Consider the following 18,911-nt stretch of genomic DNA (forward strand, 5'->3'; position numbering starts at 1 on the left):
TCTTAATTCCTTACATGTGTGCTAATTAGATATCACCTTGTTTTCACATTAAACAGACTTCCACATGAGAAAGCAGCAAGGATGCAGTGGCGTTAATGTTTCCTGGTGTCAACCTGTATTATTTCAGTAGATATTGAAATGAGGATGCATCTTGTTGCCTTTCCAATGAAGCAAGTTTAATTTAGTAATAGGTGAAAAACCATCCCTACAAAGATGTTAATCAGATACTTGGCTTTGTGGACACTTTTCAGAGAACAAATTTGTTAGCATAAAAATAAAGCCAGAAAATGAAGAGCTATTTAATCACTCAATTGGATTTTTTTGCCAGCATATTTCTTTTTCTCTGCAACCCACTGCTAAATTGTGCTTCCTAGCTGTTTTTATAAAATCACTGAATCAAATCTAACTCTGATTACATCAGAGAAGGCCAGGTATCCTACACCATAACAGGGGTTTTCGAAATTTTGACTTGTCTACATAAAGATCACCAAAATCTGATAACGAGGTCAATTACGTCCCTGGGTGGGATTGAACCACCAACCTTTTGGTTAATAGCCTTACACAGTAACTGATTGCACCACAGCAACACTTTGCAAAAGTCTATACTGACAAAGGCTAATAAGCATTCATCTAGAACGATTCCTAGAAACATTTTAAAAAGTCAATAATGTGGAGAGTTTTTGTAAGATGTTTCTTCCATCAACCAATGAAGAAACACATTGGTACTTTCCCATGATGAGTGAGTGCTTCAGGATCTCTTGCACTTACATGTGCAGCAGAGTACTGTAATGGAAGCATGCTGGGTCCATAACCCAGAGGTAGGCAGATTGAAACTATCCTCTGCTATATGCATTTTTTTTTTGTTAATTAAAGTAATCCAAAACTGGGATTGATATTTTTGCTCTTTTATTTTTACTTAAAGTACAATAACTTTTACCATTTTAATTTGTTTTAATAGTATATTGACAATATTGTTTTCTTTCAAAAATCCACTTAATTTTCTTTACCCGATTATTAAAATGGTAATTGACAAAAACAAACTACATTATCACCAGAAGAGCAATATAAAATGTTCAAGTAATATATTAAAATCATCTTTCCAGCTTGGATTTCAATGATGCATTGGGGCAACGATTTTGTGAGAAACATCTTCACCCTTAAATAAAGATTTTCTTAATTCCTTACCTGTGTGCTAATTAGATATCACCTTGTTTTCACATTAAACAGACTTCCACATGAGAAAACAGCAAAGATGCAGTGGCGTTAATGTTTCATGGTGTCAACCTGTATTATTTCCGTAGATATTGAAATGAGGATGCATCTTGCTGCCTTTCCAATGAAGCAAGTTTAATTTAGTAATAGGTGAAAAACCATCCCTACAAAGATGTTAATCAGATACTTGGCTTTGTGGACACTTTTCAGAGAACAAATTTGTTATCATAAAAATAAAGCCAGAAAATGAAGAGCTGTTTAATCACTCAATTGGATTTTTCTGCCAGCATTTTTCTTTTTCTCTGCAACTCACTGCTAAATTGTGCTTCCTAGCTGTTTTTTTTATAAAATCACTTAATCAAATCTAACTCTGATTACATCAGAGAAGGCCAGGTACCCTACACCATAAGAGGGGGTTTGCAATATTGACTTGTCTACTTAAATATCACCAAAATCTGATCACAAGGTCAATCACGTCCCTGGGTGGGATTGAACCACCAACCTTTTGATTAATAGCTGAACACACTAACCGATTGCGCCACAGACACACTTTGCAAAAAGTAAATACTGACAAAGACTAATAAGCATTCATCTAGAACGTTTCCTAGAAAAACTTTAAAAAGTCAATAATCTGGAGAGTTTTTGTAAGATGTTTCTTCCAGCAACCAATGAAGAAACACATTGGTACTTTCGCATGATGAGTGAGTGCTTCAGGATCTCTTGCACTTACATGTGCAGCAGAGTACTGTAATGGAAGCATGCTGGGTCCATAACCCAGAGGTAGGCAGATTGAAACTATCCTTTGCTATATGCATTTTTTTTTGTTCATTAAAGTAATCCAAAACTGGGATTGATATTTTAGCTTTTATTTTTACTTAAAGTACAATAACTTTTACCATTTTAATTTGTTTTAATAGTATATTGACAGTATTGTTTTCTTTCAAAAATCCACTTAATTTTCTTTACCCTATTATTAAAATGGTAATTGACAAAAACAAACTACATTGTCACCAGAAGAGCAATACAAAATGTACAAGTGATATATTAAAATCATCTTTCCAGCTTGAATTTCAATGATGCATTGGGGCAACGATTTTGTGAGAAACATCTTCACCCTTAAATAAAGATTTTCTTAATTCCTTACCTGTGTGCTAATTAGATATCACCTTGTTTTCACATTAAACAGACTTCCACATGAGAAAGCAGCAAGGATGCAGTGGCGTTAATGTTTCCTGGTGTCAACCTGTATTATTTCAGTAGATATTGAAATGAGGATGCATCTTGCTGCCTTTCCAATGAAGCAAGTTTAATTTAGTAATAGGTGAAAAACCATCCCTACAAAGATGTTAATCAGATATTTGGCTTTGTGGACACTTTTCAGAGAACAAATTTGTTAGCATAAAAGTAAAGCCAGAAAATGAAGAGCTGTTTAATCACTCAATTGGATTTTTTTGCCAGCATATTTCTTTTTCTCTGCAAACCACTGCTAAATTGTGCTTCCTAGCTGTTTTTATAAAATCACTGAATCAAATCTAACTCTGATTACATCAGAGAAGGCCAGGTACCCTACACCAGGCCTGGCCAACCTGTGGCTCTCCACATGTTGTGAAACTACACATCCCAGCATGCCCTGCTATCGTTTTAGCATTCCCTAATAGCAAAACTGTGGCAAGGCATGATGGGACTTGTAGTTTTACAACAGCTGGAGAGCCACAGGTTGGCCAGGCCTGCCCTACACCATAAGAGGGGTTTTTGAAATTTTGACTTGTCTACTTAAAGATCACCAAAATCTGATAACAAGGTCAATTACGTCCCTGGGTGGGATTGAACCACCAACCTTTTGGTTAATAGCCGTACACACTAACTGATTGCACCACAGCGACACTTTGCAAAAGTATATACTGACAAAGGCTGATAAGCATTCATCTAGAACGTTTCCAAGAAAAACTTTAAATAGTCAATAATCTGGAGAGTTTTTGTAAGATGTTTCTTCCATCAACCAATGAAGAAACACATTGGTACTTTCCCATGATGAGTGAGTGCTTCAGGATCTCTTGCAATTACATGTGCAGCAGAGTACTGTAATGGAAGCATGCTGGGTCCATAGCCCAGAGGTAGGCAGATTGAAACTATCCTCTGCTATATGCATTTTTTTTTGTTAATTAAAGTAATCCAAAACTGGGATTGATATTTTTGCTCTTTTATTTTTACTTAAAGTACAATAACTTTTACCATTTTAATTTGTTTTAATAGTATATTGACAGTATTGTTTTCTTTCAAAAATCCACTTAATTTTCTTTACCCGATTATTAAAATGGTAATTGACAAAAATAAACTGATGAGGATACTACTGCAGTCTTTGTTTCGTCTGTACCCGCTGAAAGAGCAGCAAAAGGTGGAGATCTTGATGGGACAGTTGAAAGGGCTTGCACTTAGAGAGGTTACTTCCTGGCCTACTGAAGAGAAGAAGACTGTGGACCAGATCCTCAACAGGCTTGCTACCACATTTGACACAAGGACAGTGTCAGAACTTAAAATGCACTTCTTTGCTCGAAAGCAACAACCAGGAGAGTCACTACGGGGCTATGCCCTCAGCTTTCAGGAAGCACTCAGAGATGTTCAGCAAGCAGACCCTGAGGAAGTGCATGACAAAGAGAAAATGTAATTGGACCAGTTCACTGAAGGTGCAAGGGGCGAATTTGTAAAAACTCAGCTGCGACTATTGAGATTGCAGAAGCCTGGAAGCACATTCCTGGATTTTAAAGAGGCTGCGATTAAAGTTCTAGGCTCCAGTCTTACTTCAGGGGCTGTTCCACAAGAGTCTATTCCAGAGATGCCACGGTATCAAGAGAATTCTGATGCCCAGGAGTCAAGTTTTAAAGGAGCTACTTACCCACCTACAGTAAAAGGAGTGACAGTGCCATGTTCAAAGACATGCATATTTGACTCTTCTAGTGAGTTACGAAGTCTGCTGGCTGAACTGACACGTGGTGTGACAGAGATGCGCAGAGACCTGCAGATTCTGAAGAGACAGCAGGCACTGCTCCATGAAGAAATGGAATGGTGCCAGGAGAGGAGACCACTGAACAGTTCCCAATGGGACCTACATAGAAACAGGGAGACACTTTTTTCCAACCACTTTGCCTCCCAAAGGCGACCCATTTTTCAAAGCTGTGAAGGAAGCGGACAAATTAAGAGAGAATTTGAGCAGCCAGATCATTTAAACTCCAAATTCATGTGGTTAACCCGTTATGTTAGCCAATGCCCGGTGGTTCAAGTTTGCATCAATGGAGTCTCAATGCCCACTCTCTTAGACACTGGATCACAAGTGACCACAATACAAGCAACACAGTTTGAGCAGCATTGGACTGAGGAACAGATGTTTCCGTCAACTTCCACATTGATAAACCCGATTGCAAGCAATGGGCACTGCATCCCTTGCAAAGGATACTGGGAAGCTGAAATTCAAATCGGACGAACAGTGCTACCACAGCAAGGCATCACCACTGCCCAAGATGATGGATTGCCTCCAGTGATAGTGGGCATGAATGTGTTGCGGAACTGCTGTGAGGAGCTCGTAGCAGCACTCCAAGGAGAGTTTCAAACTGACAAGCTCCAGGAGAAACAAGGCCTTCAACCTGGGATAGCCAAACAAAAGGGAAGAATGATAACAGAATTATCTGTAAGAGAGGAACATGAAAAAAATAAGGCTAGCCAAATAATGATAGAAATGCCCATCTCCAGTGTCCAGATTATCCGAAAGAATGCTTCAATGTTAGGCATGAATAATATAGCATCCAGTTCTAGAAACTGTGAGCAACCTATTCAAGGAACCAGTTTTGACCACCTGCAAGATAAAAGTCAGATGATAAGACACCTCAAAGCCTTACTGAAGATTGGGAAATACCTGACCAAGCGACAAAGGCAAGAATCCTCGCCAGAACTCCTGAAGTTGTTGAGACAGCGAGAAAGGCTGTTTGAAGAGAAAGGACAGTTGGTTCGATGTAGTGTGGATCCTAATACTCATTATAGGATCAGTCAACTTGTAATTCCAAGACAAAGTGCTTGTTATGTGCTTGAAGAATATCACGACAAGTCAGGTCACCCTGGGTGCAAAAGGATGGAAACAAGCATCTGGAAAAAGTTCTTTTGGGTTGAAATGAGGGAAGACATCAAGAGATGGTGCCGAAACTGTCCAACCTGTTCTGTAAGAAGAACCTTGCTGCCTCTTTCTCTCCAGAATCCATTGTCCCAAACCAGCTGTGATACTGAATCCCAAGATGGAATGGAAGAGGCTCATAAAATGTATTTACAGCAGACTAAGGTGGTTTGTCACCGACAAGGAGGCAAGAAGACTAGGGCTTGCAAAACAGAAAACCACCATAGTCAGCTGCAGTTTTGTACAGCATGTCCCAAAGACAGTTTAGAAAGAGTTCAATACTCATCCATGGCAGGGGGGTTGAGGTTTCCTAGACAAACTTTTCAAGACCATATACTGTCCAGATTTCAACCGATTGCTCCAGGAGCATGTGTTAATGTACTATAGCACAAAAGGAATTATACCTATCAGATACTGATGTTAAAAATGTTGATAAATGTTAATGTTTCAGACATAATCTGTGTTCACTAATGAATGTGACTGGATATAGTGAGAAGTTTATATAGGGATAAAACCAAAATGCGTGAGGACACGCATGTTTTGGGGGGGGGGCACGTGTGATATCCCATAACAACAAGGACATTTTTGACAACAGTGTAGTTGCCTGTGCCATTTTAAATAAAGTTTATTTAAAAGAAAATTGAACAGCAGTTTGAGAAGTCAGTTGGAGCCATGGTGAGGAAAGAGCTGGCGACGCCATTACGCAGAGATGAGCAGCTGAGAGAGGGGAGACAAATAAGCTGAAAATTGCATGAGAGAGTAAGCAGTAGTGCAAAATACAGCAGTGGAAGTGCAGCAATTAACAAGTAAGAACGCCATGACACTCTCAGCCAAGAGAGTGCACAGCAAGTGTCAGAGACAGGAGAGTATAAAGCCTTTATACCAATGCTGACTGGCCTACATCTGAGGGGAAACTGCCTCAGAAACATCTATTGACTGGGTGAGATAAATCCATATTTATACTGAAACCTACTCCACTGCAAAGGACATTATCCTATATTTACTATACCTATGCAGCGATTTACATGGGAAGCAGCTCCAGTTTGTTTTAAACAATCATCTTTACTACACAGAGCTACAATATTTTGTTCACAGCTAAAGGAGACAATAGCTGCATATAACTATGTAACAACATAACCGGGCCCCAACGTGCACATAGAGACTCCCTGCAGTGACACCAATGTTATCTGGGACTTAAATATTGTCTGCATAAGTTGATTTCTATTACTAAGCAACATAGTATTAATCTCAGATTTAGTTATATTACCATTTGTGTAATGACTTAAAGTGTATATGGTGTCTGTGTTTAAGTTGCTTGAATCAAATCTTTCCCTTCCCTACTGTAATCAGTTCCTTTTCTGAGTTATGTGGTAAACCATTTATTCTTTCATACAAAGCCCTGCCTGCCTTTCTTTGTGTCTGGGGAAACCTTGCCTCTCTGCCAGGAATAGAGAAGAGCTGCTGCTGAAGGAGGAATAGTCCATCAAGGTATCCCTGACCTGTTCCACATAGTTTACACACTTGTTATACCGGGGTGTTACATTGTGTGTGACTGACCTTAGGAAGAAACCGGAGCCTCCGCTGCAGTGACCCAGCAACCAGGGCACGGGAGTATACAGTGCCGCTGGGAGTGATGAAGCTGCAGTAAAGATGTCTATTAGACCTAGCCTGCTGCAGCCCTTGTAGATTCTCATAAAAAAAGTTCTTCTTTTCTTGTCAAAATTAATAGCTAAGAATAGGCTGCTTGAGGCAGGCCCCTGTTAAGTGGCCTGCTACTGAAGGCAACAACTACAAACTGAGCTCCCTGTTCATGGAAGCGGGGTTATAGAGGAGAATGCGCTGAGCATCTTGGGAACAGTCAAAAGCTTTGAGCCGGTTGGTGCCTCAGATCAAGATCCTACTCTACACCCCAATGTGAATCCTTGTGGAGTCCAGTGTACCCCACAGAAGAAATTAATGTGTCACACCCATTGGCAGCAACCTTAGAATAGCTGCTGATGGGCACAATTGAGAAAGGAAGGGGGGGGGACATTTGAATCCAGCACATAGATGCAATTCAAATATGTAATTTGAACCTTCCTATTTTAAAATATAATGGATGAACCTCACCCTGTGAGAACAATCTTCATGATATAGAGATCTCATATGCAAAATAAGTATGAGTTGGGATAGGGCTGGGGAGGGTGGCTGCTCGGGCAGCCCCTCCCCCGTCAAGTTAAGGAGATTCAACTGAGGAAGCACAAGGGAACTCTCGTCTGGGGACAACAACTGCAGGGAGACCACATCTTTTCAGATGAACATGGGAGGGCGGAAGGCTGCCTAATACTGAAGCACCATCAAATATCAAACCATATGCAATAACTAGTACAAGCATTCCTGGGGGAAGGTCTGCAGGAGACGAATTTGCATACGGTGATGTCATCCAAGCAGTGGGCCAAAGTTGGCTGGAACCCTCATCTGCATATGAAAAGAGAAAAGGGTTATGCAGGGCATGGCGGCATTTTGCGGCGCTTGGATGACCCCTAGTTCGCATTAAACACCTCCACCCTCCTTCGGTGTGGGGCTCATGTTGACTATGCCCCAGCCCCTGAAGCATTCAAGCTGATTTCTTGCAGCAGCTGGGCACTGTAACAGCTCCAGAGCTGCTCTGTAAGGCAAATAAAAGGGTGTGGGCCCTGCAGCACTACCTGTAGTTCGCATTGTGCGTTGGAAGGCACAAAGTAAGCAGACGGGAGAAGTCAGGATAGTGCGCAAGGGCATAGAAGGGAGCGGCTCAAGAAAAGAGAAGTGGAAACAGACAGCAAACTAGGCTGGAGAGAGACCTGAGACAAAGAGATCTGAATTATACGAGAGCCGACCAGGGGAAACACAAATTATGCAGTCAAGTTTCCCACATTTGGGGAAATCGCAGGGGCAGCACAGCCAGAGTGCAATGGGTGAGCCTTGCCCTGGGAGAAGCACCTTCAAGATCATAGTATCTCACCTGGCAGGTAAATAGGAGTTGGGCTAGAGCTGGGGAGGGTCGCTGCTCGGGCACCCCCCTGTCAAGTGAAGGAGATCCAACTGAGGCAGCACAATGGAACTCTCGAAAGAAGAACAAGGCTAGAGGAAGATCTGAGACAAAGAAATCTGACTTTTACCAGAGCTGACCAGCGGAAAACACAAACACAGTCCCCCACTACCACAAATAATGCAGGCGAGTTTCCCACATTTGGGGAAATCACAGGGGTCAGCATACCCAGAATGCAATGAATGAACCTCACCCTGGGTGAACAATCTTCATGACCATGGTGTCTCCTATGCAAAATAAGTATGATTTGGGATAGGGCTGGGGAGGGCCGCTGCTCAGGCACATCTCTGTCAAGTAAAGGAAATTCAACTGAGGCAGCACAAGGGAACTCTCATCTGGGGACAACAACTGCAGGGAGAACACATATTTTCAGATGAACATGGGAGGGCAGAAGGCTGCCTAATACTGAAGCACCCCCAAACAACAAACCAAATGCAACAACTAGTGCAAGCATTCCTGGGGGAAGGCCTGCAGCAGATGGATTTGCATATGGTGATGTTATCCAAGCAGTGGGTCAAAGTTGGCTTCAACCCTCATCTGCATATGAAAAGAGAAAAGGGGCGTGCAGGGCATGGCGGCCTTTTGCGCTGCTTGGATGACCCCTAGATCGCATTAAACACCCCCACCCTCCTTTGGTGTGGGGCTCATGTTGGCCATGCCCCATCCCATGAAGCATTCAAGCTGATTTCTTGCAGCGGCTGGGCACTGTAACAGCTCCAGAGCTGCTCTGTAAGGCAAGTAAAAGGGTGTGGGCCCTGCAGCACTACCTGTAGTTTGCATTGTGCATTGGAAGGCACAAAGTAAGCAGACGGGAGGAGAAGTCAGGATAGTGCACAAGGGTATAGAAGGGAGGGGCTCAAGAAAAGAGAAGTGGAAACAGACAGCAAACTAGGCTGGAGAGAGACCTGAGACAAAGAGATCTGAATTATACGAGAGCCGACCAGGGGAAACACAAATTATGCAGTCAAGTTTCCCACATTTGGGGAAATTGCAGGGGCAGCACACCCAGAGTGCAATGGGTGAGCCTTGCCCTGGGAGAAGCACCTTCATGATCATAGTATCTCACCTGGCAGGTAAGTAGGAGTTGGGCTAGAGCTGGGGAGGGTCGCTGCTCGGGCACCCCCCTGTCAAGTGAAGGAGATCTAACTGAGGCAGCACAAAGGAACTCTCGAAAGAAGAACAAGGCTAGAGGAAGATCTGAGACAAAGAAATCTGACTTTTACCAGAGCTGACCAGAGGAAAGCACAAACACAGTCCACCACTACCACAAATAATGCAGTCGAGTTTCCCACATTTGGGGAAATCACAGGGGTCAGCATACCCAGAGTGCAATGAATGAACCGCACCCTGGGAGAACAATCTTCATAACAATGGTATCTCCTATGCAAAATAAGTATGATTTGGGATATGGCTGGGGAGGGCCGCTGCTCAGGCACATCTCTGTCAAGTAAAGGAGATTCAACTGAGGCAGCACAAGGGAACTCTCATCTGGGGACAACAACTGCAGGGAGAACACATATTTTCAGATGAACATGGGAGGGCAGAAGGCTGCCTAATACTGAAGCACCCCCAAACAACAAACCAAATGCAACAACTAGTGCAAGCATTCCTGGGGGAAGGCCTGCAGCAGATAGATTTGCATATGGTGATGTCATCCAAGCAGTGGGTCAAAGTTGGCTTCAACCCTCGTCTGCATATGAAAAGAGAAAAGGGGCGTGCAGGGCATGGTGGCCTTTTGCGGCACTTGGCTGACCCCTAGTTTGCATTAAACACCTCCACCCTCCTTCGGTGTGGGGCTCATGTTGGCTATGCCCCAGCCCCTGAAGCATTCAAGCTGATTTCTTGCAGCAGCTGGGCACTGTAACAGCTCCAGAGCTGCTCTGTAAGGCAAGTAAAAGGGTGTGGGCCCTGCAGCACTACCTGTAGTTCGCATTGTGCGTTGGAAGGCACAAAGTAAGCAGAAAGGAGGAGAAGTCAGGATAGTGCGCAAGGGCATAGAAGGGAGCGGCTCAAGAAAAGAGAAGTGGAAACAGACAGCAAACTAGGCTGGAGAGAGACCTGAGACAAAGATATCTGAATTATACGAGACCTGACCAGGGGAAACACAAATTATGCAGTCAAGTTTCCCACATTTGGGGAAATCGCAGGAGCAGCACACCCAGAGTGCAATGGGTGAGCCTTGCCCTTGGAGAAGCACCTTCATGATCATAGTATCTCACCTGGCAGGTAAGTAGGAGTTGGGCTAGAGCTGGGGAGGGTCGCTGCTCGGGCACCCCCCTGTCAAGTGAAGGAGATCCAACTGAGGCAGCACAAAGGAACTCTCGAAAGAAGAACAAGGCTAGAGGAAGATCTGAGACAAAGAAATCTGACTTTTACCAGAGCTGACCAGAGGAAAGCACAAACACAGTCCACCACTACCACAAATAATGCAGTCGAGTTTCCCACATTTGGGGAAATCACAGGGGTCAGCATACCCAGAGTGCAATGAATGAACCGCACCCTGGGAGAACAATCTTCATAACAATGGTATCTCCTATGCAAAATAAGTATGATTTGGGATATGGCTGGGGAGGGCCGCTGCTCAGGCACATCTCTGTCAAGTAAAGGAGATTCAACTGAGGCAGCACAAGGGAACTCTCATCTGGGGACAACAACTGCAGGGAGAACACATATTTTCAGATGAACATGGGAGGGCAGAAGGCTGCCTAATACTGAAGCACCCCCAAACAACAAACCAAATGCAACAACTAGTGCAAGCATTCCTGGGGGAAGGCCTGCAGCAGATAGATTTGCATATGGTGATGTCATCCAAGCAGTGGGTCAAAGTTGGCTTCAACCCTCGTCTGCATATGAAAAGAGAAAAGGGGCGTGCAGGGCATGGTGGCCTTTTGCAGCACTTGGCTGACCCCTAGTTTGCATTAAACACCTCCACCCTCCTTCGGTGTGGGGCTCATGTTGGCTATGCCCCAGCCCCTGAAGCATTCAAGCTGATTTCTTGCAGCAGCTGGGCACTGTAACAGCTCCAGAGCTGCTCTGTAAGGCAAGTAAAAGGGTGTGGGCCCTGCAGCACTACCTGTAGTTCGCATTGTGCGTTGGAAGGCACAAAGTAAGCAGAAAGGAGGAGAAGTCAGGATAGTGCGCAAGGGCATAGAAGGGAGCGGCTCAAGAAAAGAGAAGTGGAAACAGACAGCAAACTAGGCTGGAGAGAGACCTGAGACAAAGAGATCTGAATTATACGAGACCTGACCAGGGGAAACACAAATTATGCAGTCAAGTTTCCCACATTTGGGGAAATCGCAGGGGCAGCACACCCAGAGTGCAATGGGTGAGCCTTGCCCTGGGAGAAGCACCTTCATGATCATAGTATCTCACCTGGCAGGTAAGTAGGAGTTGGGCTAGAGCTGGGGAGGGTCGCTGCTCGGGCACCCCCCTGTCAAGTGAAGGAGATCCAACTGAGGCAGCACAAGGAAACTCTCGAAAGAAGAACAAGGCTAGAGGAAGATCTGAAACAAAGAAATCTGACTTTTACCAGAGATCAGAGGAAAACACAAACACAGTCCCCCACTACCAACAAATAAAGCAGTCACGTTTCCCACATTTGGGGAAATCACAGGGGTCAGCATACCCAGAATGCAATGAATGAACCTCACCCTGGGAGAGTAATCTTCATGACCATGGTATCTCCTATGCAAAATAAGTATGATTTGGGATAGGGCTGGGGAGGGCCGCTGCTCATGCACATCTCTGTCAAGTAAAGGAGATTCAACTGAGGCAGCACAAGGGAACTCTCATCTGGGGACAACAACTGCAGGGAGAACACATATTTTCAGATGAACATGGGAGGGCAGAAGGCTGCCTAATACTGAAGCACCCCCAAACAACAAACCAAATGCAACAACTAGTGCAAGCATTCCTGGGGGAAGTTCTGCAGAAGACGGATTTGCATACGGTGATGTCATCCAAGCAGTGGGTCAAAGTTGGCTTCAACCCTCATCTGCATATGAAAAGAGAAAAGGGGCGTGCAGGGCATGGCGGCCTTTTGCGGTGCTTGGATGACCCCTAGTTCGCATTAAACACCCCACCCTCCTTTGGTGTGGGGCTCATGTTGGCCATGCCCCATCCCCTGAAGCATTCAAGCTGATTTATTGCAGCAGCTGGGCACTGTAACAGCTCCAGAGCAGCTCTGAACGGCAAGTAAAAGGGTGTGGGCCCTGCAGCACTACCTGTAGTTTGCATTGTGCATTGGAAGGCACAAAGTAAGCAGACGGGAGAAGTCAGGATAGTGCGCAAGGGCATAGAAGGGAGCGGCTCAAGAAAAGAGAAGTTGAAACAGACAGCAAACTAGGCTGGAGAGAGACCTGAGACAAAGAGATCTGAATTATACGAGAGCCGACCAGTGGAAACACAAATTATGCAGTCAAGTTTCCCACATTTGGGGAAATCGCAGGAGCAGCACACCCAGAGTGCAATGGGTGAGCCTTGCCCTGGGAGAAGCACCTACATGATCATAGTATCTCACCTGCCAGGTAAGTAGAAGTTGGGCTAGAGCTGGGGAGGGTCGCTGCTCGGGTACCCCCCTGTCAAGTGAAGGAGATCCAACTGAGGCAGCACAAGGGAACTCTCGAAAGAAGAACAAGGCTAAAGGAAGATCTGAGACAAAGAAATCTGACTTTTACCAGAGCTGACCAGAGGAAAGCACAAACACAGTCCCCCACTACCACAAATAAAGCAGTCGAGTTTCCCACATTTGGGGAAATCACAGGGGTCAGCATACCCAGAATGCAATGAATGAACCTCACCGTGGGAGAACAATCTTCATGACCATGGTATCTCCTATGCAAAATAAGTATGATTTGGGATAGGGCTGGGGAGGGCCGCTGCTCAGGCACATCTCTGTCAAGTAAAGGAGATTCAACTGAGGCAGCACAAGGGAACTCTCATCTGGGGACAACAACTGCAGGGAGAACACATATTTTCAGATGAACATGGGAGGGCAGAAGGCTGCCTAATACTGAAGCACCCCCAAACAACAAACCAAATGCATCAACTAGTGCAAGCATTCCTGGGGGTAGGCCTGCAGCAGATGGATTTGCATACGGTGATGTCATCCAAGCAGTGGGTCAAAGTTGGCTTCAACCCTCGTCTGCATATGAAAAGAGAAAAGGGGCGTGCAGGGCATGGCGGCCTTTTGCGGCGCTTGGATGACCCCTAGTTCGCATTAAACACCTCCACCCTCCTTCGGTGTGGGGCTCATGTTGGCTATGCCCCAGCCCCTGAAGCATTCAAGCTGATTTCTTGCAGCAGCTGGGCACTGTAACAGCTCCAGAGCTGCTCTGTACGGCAAGTAAAAGTGTGTGGGCCCTGCAGCACTACCTGTAGTTTGCATTGTGCATTGGAAGGCACAAAGTAAGCAGACAGGAGGAGAAGTCAGGATAGTGCACAAGGGTATAAAAGGGAGGGGCTCATGAAAAAAGAAGTGGAAACAGACAGCAAACTAAGCTGGAGAGAGACCTGAGACAAAGAGATCTGAATTATACGAGAGCCGACCAGGGGAAACACAAATTATGCAGTCAAGCTTCCCACATTTGGGGAAATCAGAGTGCAATGGGTGAGCCTTGCCCTGGGAGAAGCACCTTCATGATCATAGTATCTCACCTGGCAGGTAAGTAGGAGTTGGGCTAGAGCTGGGGAGGGTCGCTACTCGGGCACCCCCCTGTCAAGTGAAAGAGATCCAACTGAGGCAGCACAAGGAAACTCTCGAAAGAAGAACAAGGCTAGAGGAAGATCTGAGACAAATAAATCTGACTTTTACCAGAGCTGACCAGAGGAAAGCACAAACACAGTCCCCCACTACCACAAATAATGCAGTCGAGTTTCCCACATTTGGGGAAATCACAGGGGTCAGCATACCCAGAATGCAATGAATGAACCTCACCCTGGGAGAACAATCTTCATGACCATGGTATCTCCTATGCAAAATAAGTATGATTTGGGATAGGGCTGGGGAGGGCCGCTGCTCAGGCACATCTCTGTCAAGTAAAGGAGATTCAACTGAGGCAGCACAAGGGAACTCTCATCTGGGGACAACAACTGCAGGGAGAACACATATTTTCAGATGAACATGGGAGGGCAGAAGGCTGCCTAATACTGAAGCACCCCCAAACAACAAACCAAATGCAACAACTAGTGCAAGCATTCCTGGGGGAAGGCCTGCAGCAGATGGATTTGCATACGGTGATGTCATCCAAGCAGTGGGTCAAAGTTGGCTTCAACCCTCGTCTGCATATGAAAAGAGAAAAGGGGCGTGCAGGGCATGGCGGCCTTTTGCGGTGCTTGGATGACCCCTAGTTCACATTAAACACCTCCACCCTCCTTCGGTGTGGGGCTCATGTTGGCTGTGCCCCAGCCCCTGAAGCATTCAAGCTGATTTCTTGCAGTAGCTGGGCACTGTAACAGCTCCAGAGCTGCTCTGTACGGCAAGTAAAAGGGTGTGGGCCCTACAGCACTACCTGTAGTTTGCATTGTGCATTGGAAGGCACAAAGTAAGCAGACAGGAGGAGAAGTCAGGATAGTGCACAAGGGTATAAAAGGGAGGGGCTCATGAAAAAAGAAGTGGAAACAGACAGCAAACTAGGCTGGAGAGAGACCTGAGACAAAGAGATCTGAATTATACGAGAGCCGACCAGGGGAAACACAAATTATGCAGTCAAGCTTCCCACATTTGGGGAAATCGCAGGGGCACCACACCCAGAGTGCAATGGGTGAGCCTTGCCCTGGGAGAAGATCCTTCATGATCATAGTATCTCACCTGGCAAGTAAGTAGGAGTTGGGCTAGAGCTGGGGAGGGTCGCTGCTCGGGCACCCCCCTGTCAAGTTAAAGAGATCCAACTGAGGCAGCACAAGGGAACTCTCGAAAGAAGAACAAGGCTAGAGGAAGATCTGAGACAAAGAAATCTGACTTTTACCAGAGCTGTCCAGAGGAAAGCACAAACACAGTCCCCCACTACCACAAATAATGCAGTCGAGTTTCCCACATTTGGGGAAATCACAGGGGTCAGCATACCCAGAATGCAATGAATGAACCTCACCCTGGGAGAACAATCTTCATGACCATGGTATCGCCTATGCAAAATAAGTATGATTTGGGATAGGGTTGGGGAGGGCCGCTGCTCAGGCACATCTCTGTCAAGTAAAGGAGATTCAACTGAGGCAGCACAAGGGAACTCTCATCTGGGGACAACAACTGCAGGGAGAACACATATTTTCAGATAAACATGGGAGGGCAGAAGGCTGCCTAATACTGAAGCACCCCCAAACAACAAACCAAATGCAACAACTAGTACAAGCATTCCTGGGGAAGGCCTGCAGCAGATGGATTTGCATATAGTGATGTCATCCAAGCAGTGGGTCAAAGTTGGCTTCAACCCTCGTCTGCATATGAAAAGAGAAAAGGGGCGTGCAGGGCATGGCGGCCTTTTGCGGCGCTTGGATGACCCCTAGTTCGCATTAAACACCTCCACCCTCCTTCGGTGTGGGGCTCATGTTGGCTATGCCCCAGCCCCTGAAGCATTCAAGCTGATTTCTTGCAGCAGCTGGGCACTGTAACAGCTCCAGAGCTGCTCTGAACGGCAAGTAAAAGGGTGTGGGCCCTGCAGCACTACCTGTAGTTTGCATTGTGCATTGGAAGGCACAAAGTAAGCAGACGGGAGAAGTCAGGATAGTGCGCAAGGGCATAGAAGGGAGCGGCTCAAGAAAAGAGAAGTTGAAACAGACAGCAAACTAGGCTGGAGAGAGACCTGAGACAAAGAGATCTGAATTATACGAGAGCCGACCAGGGGAAGCACAAATTATGCAGTCAAGTTTCCCACATTTGGGGAAATCGCAGGAGCAGCACACCCAGAGTGCAATGGGTGAGCCTTGCCCTGGGAGAAGCAACTACATGATCATAGTATCTCACCTGCCAGGTAAGTAGAAGTTGGGCTAGAGCTGGGGAGGGTCGCTGCTCGGGTACCCCCCTGTCAAGTGAAGGAGATTCAACTGAGGCAGCACAAGGGAACTCTCGAAAGAAGAACAAGGCTAGAGGAAGATCTGAGACAAAGAAATCTGACTTTTACCAGAGCTGACCAGAGGAAAGCACAAACACAGTCCCCCACTACCACAAATAATGCAGTCGAGTTTCCCACATTTGGGGAAATCACAGGGGTCAGCATACCCAGAATGCAATGAATGAACCTCACCCTGGGAGAACAATCTTCATGACCATGGTATCTCCTATGCAAAATAAGTATGATTTGGGATAGGGCTGGGGAGGGCCGCTGCTCAGGCACATCTCTGTCAAGTAAAGGAGATTCAACTGAGGCAGCACAAGGGAACTCTCATCTGGGGACAACAACTGCAGGGAGAACACATATTTTCAGATGAACATGGGAGGGCAGAAGGCTGCCTAATAATGAAGCACCCCCAAACAACAAACCAAATGCAACAACTAGTGCAAGCATTCCTGGGGGAAGGCCTGCAGCAGATGGATTTGCATACGGTGATGTCATCCAAGCAGTGGGTCAAAGTTGGCTTCAACCCTCGTCTGCATATGAAAAGAGAAAAGGGGCGTGCAGGGCATAGCGGCCTTTTGCGGCGCTTGGATGACCCCTAGTTCGCATTAAACACCTCCACCCTCCTTCGGTGTGGGGCTCATGTTGGCTATGCCCCAGCCCCTGAAGCATTCAAGCTGATTTCTTGCAGCAGCTGGGCACTGTAACAGCTCCAGAGCTGCTCTGTACGGCAAGTAAAAGGGTGTGGGCCCTGCAGCACTACCTGTAGTTTGCATTGTGCATTGGAAGGCACAAAATAAGCAGACAAGAGGAGAAGTCAGGATAGTGCACAAGGGTATAAAAGGGAGGGGCTCATGAAAAAAGAAGTGGAAACAGACAGCAAACTAGGCTGGAGAGAGATCTGAGACAAAGAGATCTGAATTATACGAGAGCCGGTGGTAGTGGGGGACTGTGTTTGTGTTTTCCTCTGGTCAGCTCTGGTAAAAGTCAGATTTCTTTGTCTCAGATCTTCCTCTAGCCTTGTTCTTCTTTCGAGAGTTCCATTGTGCTGCCTCAGTTTGATCTCCTTCACTTGACAGGGGGGTACCCGAGCAGCGACCCTCCCCAGCTCTAGCCCAACTCCTACATAACTGCCAGGTGAGATACTATGATCATGAAGGTGCTTCTCCCAGGGCAAGGCTCACCCATTGCACTCTGGGTGTGCTGCTCCTGCGATTTCCCCAAATGTGGGAAACTTGACTGCATAATTTGTGTTTCCCCTGGTCGGCTCTCGTATAATTCAGATCTCTTTGTCTCAGGTCTCTCTCCAGCCTAGTTTGCTGTCTGTTTCCACTTCTCTTTTCTTGAGCCGCTGCCTTCTATGCCCTTGTGCACTCTCCTGACTTCTCCTGTCTGCTTACTTTGTGCCTTCCAACGCACAATGCAAACTACAGGTAGTGCTGCAGGGCCCACACCCTTTTACTTGCCTTTCAGAGCAGCTCTGGAGCTGTTACAGTGCCCAGCTGCTGCAAGAAATCAGCTTGAATGCTTCAGGGGCTGGGGCATAGCCAACATGAGCCCCACACCGACGGAGGGTGGAGGTGTTTAATGCGAACTAAGGGTCATCCAAGCGCCGCAAAAGGCCGCCATGCCCTGCATACCCCTTTTCTCTTTTCATATGCAGATGAGGGTTCCAGCCAACTTTGGCCCACTGCTTGGATGACATCACCGTATGCAAATACGTCTTCTGCAGACCTTCCCCTGCAGAAGACGTAATCTGATAACGAGGTCAATTACGTCCCTGGGTGGGATTGAACCACCAACCTTTTGGTTAATAGCCTTACACAGTAACTGATTGCACCACAGCAACACTTTGCAAAAGTCTATACTGACAAAGGCTAATAAGCATTCATCTAGAACGATTCCTAGAAACATTTTAAAAAGTCAATAATGTGGAGAGTTTTTGTAAGATGTTTCTTCCATCAACCAATGAAGAAACACATTGGTACTTTCCCATGATGAGTGAGTGCTTCAGGATCTCTTGCACTTACATGTGCAGCAGAGTACTGTAATGGAAGCATGCTGGGTCCATAACCCAGAGGTAGGCAGATTGAAACTATCCTCTGCTATATGCATTTTTTTTTTGTTAATTAAAGTAATCCAAAACTGGGATTGATATTTTTGCTCTTTTATTTTTACTTAAAGTACAATAACTTTTACCATTTTAATTTGTTTTAATAGTATATTGACAATATTGTTTTCTTTCAAAAATCCACTTAATTTTCTTTACCCGATTATTAAAATGGTAATTGACAAAAACAAACTACATTATCACCAGAAGAGCAATATAAAATGTTCAAGTAATATATTAAAATCATCTTTCCAGCTTGGATTTCAATGATGCATTGGGGCAACGATTTTGTGAGAAACATCTTCACCCTTA

The 18,911-nt window shown here is 45.6% G+C and overlaps 16 non-coding genes across 16 annotated transcripts; 1 reads left to right on the forward strand and 15 right to left on the reverse strand.

Moving 5' to 3' along the window:
• Window positions 1-8,206: 8,206 nt before the first annotated feature.
• On the reverse strand, window positions 8,207-8,369 carry LOC135026770 (U1 spliceosomal RNA). The gene has a single exon (XR_010223354.1). It is a non-coding gene; the product is annotated as a U1 spliceosomal RNA (small nuclear RNA).
• Window positions 8,370-8,521: 152 nt separating this feature from the next.
• On the reverse strand, window positions 8,522-8,685 carry LOC135026702 (U1 spliceosomal RNA). The gene has a single exon (XR_010223290.1). It is a non-coding gene; the product is annotated as a U1 spliceosomal RNA (small nuclear RNA).
• A 674-nt stretch (window positions 8,686-9,359) lies between these two features.
• On the reverse strand, window positions 9,360-9,522 carry LOC135026712 (U1 spliceosomal RNA). Its single transcript, XR_010223300.1, has one exon. It is a non-coding gene; the product is annotated as a U1 spliceosomal RNA (small nuclear RNA).
• Window positions 9,523-9,674: 152 nt separating this feature from the next.
• Window positions 9,675-9,838, reverse strand: LOC135026833 (U1 spliceosomal RNA). Its single transcript, XR_010223409.1, has one exon. It is a non-coding gene; the product is annotated as a U1 spliceosomal RNA (small nuclear RNA).
• Window positions 9,839-10,512: 674 nt separating this feature from the next.
• Window positions 10,513-10,675, reverse strand: LOC135026754 (U1 spliceosomal RNA). Its single transcript, XR_010223339.1, has one exon. It is a non-coding gene; the product is annotated as a U1 spliceosomal RNA (small nuclear RNA).
• A 152-nt stretch (window positions 10,676-10,827) lies between these two features.
• On the reverse strand, window positions 10,828-10,991 carry LOC135026835 (U1 spliceosomal RNA). Its single transcript, XR_010223411.1, has one exon. It is a non-coding gene; the product is annotated as a U1 spliceosomal RNA (small nuclear RNA).
• Window positions 10,992-11,665: 674 nt separating this feature from the next.
• Window positions 11,666-11,828, reverse strand: LOC135026720 (U1 spliceosomal RNA). Its single transcript, XR_010223308.1, has one exon. It is a non-coding gene; the product is annotated as a U1 spliceosomal RNA (small nuclear RNA).
• A 149-nt stretch (window positions 11,829-11,977) lies between these two features.
• Window positions 11,978-12,142, reverse strand: LOC135026749 (U1 spliceosomal RNA). The gene has a single exon (XR_010223335.1). It is a non-coding gene; the product is annotated as a U1 spliceosomal RNA (small nuclear RNA).
• A 670-nt stretch (window positions 12,143-12,812) lies between these two features.
• LOC135026708 (U1 spliceosomal RNA) lies at window positions 12,813-12,975 on the reverse strand. Its single transcript, XR_010223296.1, has one exon. It is a non-coding gene; the product is annotated as a U1 spliceosomal RNA (small nuclear RNA).
• A 152-nt stretch (window positions 12,976-13,127) lies between these two features.
• On the reverse strand, window positions 13,128-13,291 carry LOC135026831 (U1 spliceosomal RNA). The gene has a single exon (XR_010223407.1). It is a non-coding gene; the product is annotated as a U1 spliceosomal RNA (small nuclear RNA).
• Window positions 13,292-14,263: 972 nt separating this feature from the next.
• On the reverse strand, window positions 14,264-14,427 carry LOC135026834 (U1 spliceosomal RNA). The gene has a single exon (XR_010223410.1). It is a non-coding gene; the product is annotated as a U1 spliceosomal RNA (small nuclear RNA).
• Window positions 14,428-15,101: 674 nt separating this feature from the next.
• LOC135026777 (U1 spliceosomal RNA) lies at window positions 15,102-15,264 on the reverse strand. The gene has a single exon (XR_010223357.1). It is a non-coding gene; the product is annotated as a U1 spliceosomal RNA (small nuclear RNA).
• Window positions 15,265-15,416: 152 nt separating this feature from the next.
• On the reverse strand, window positions 15,417-15,580 carry LOC135026817 (U1 spliceosomal RNA). Its single transcript, XR_010223393.1, has one exon. It is a non-coding gene; the product is annotated as a U1 spliceosomal RNA (small nuclear RNA).
• Window positions 15,581-16,250: 670 nt separating this feature from the next.
• On the reverse strand, window positions 16,251-16,413 carry LOC135026715 (U1 spliceosomal RNA). The gene has a single exon (XR_010223303.1). It is a non-coding gene; the product is annotated as a U1 spliceosomal RNA (small nuclear RNA).
• Window positions 16,414-16,565: 152 nt separating this feature from the next.
• Window positions 16,566-16,729, reverse strand: LOC135026845 (U1 spliceosomal RNA). Its single transcript, XR_010223421.1, has one exon. It is a non-coding gene; the product is annotated as a U1 spliceosomal RNA (small nuclear RNA).
• Window positions 16,730-17,611: 882 nt separating this feature from the next.
• LOC135026762 (U1 spliceosomal RNA) lies at window positions 17,612-17,774 on the forward strand. Its single transcript, XR_010223346.1, has one exon. It is a non-coding gene; the product is annotated as a U1 spliceosomal RNA (small nuclear RNA).
• The last annotated feature ends 1,137 nt before the right edge of the window (window positions 17,775-18,911 follow it).

This window comes from Pseudophryne corroboree, unplaced genomic scaffold (assembly GCF_028390025.1).
Source record: "Pseudophryne corroboree isolate aPseCor3 unplaced genomic scaffold, aPseCor3.hap2 scaffold_449, whole genome shotgun sequence".
Classification (NCBI taxonomy): domain Eukaryota; kingdom Metazoa; phylum Chordata; class Amphibia; order Anura; family Myobatrachidae; genus Pseudophryne; species Pseudophryne corroboree.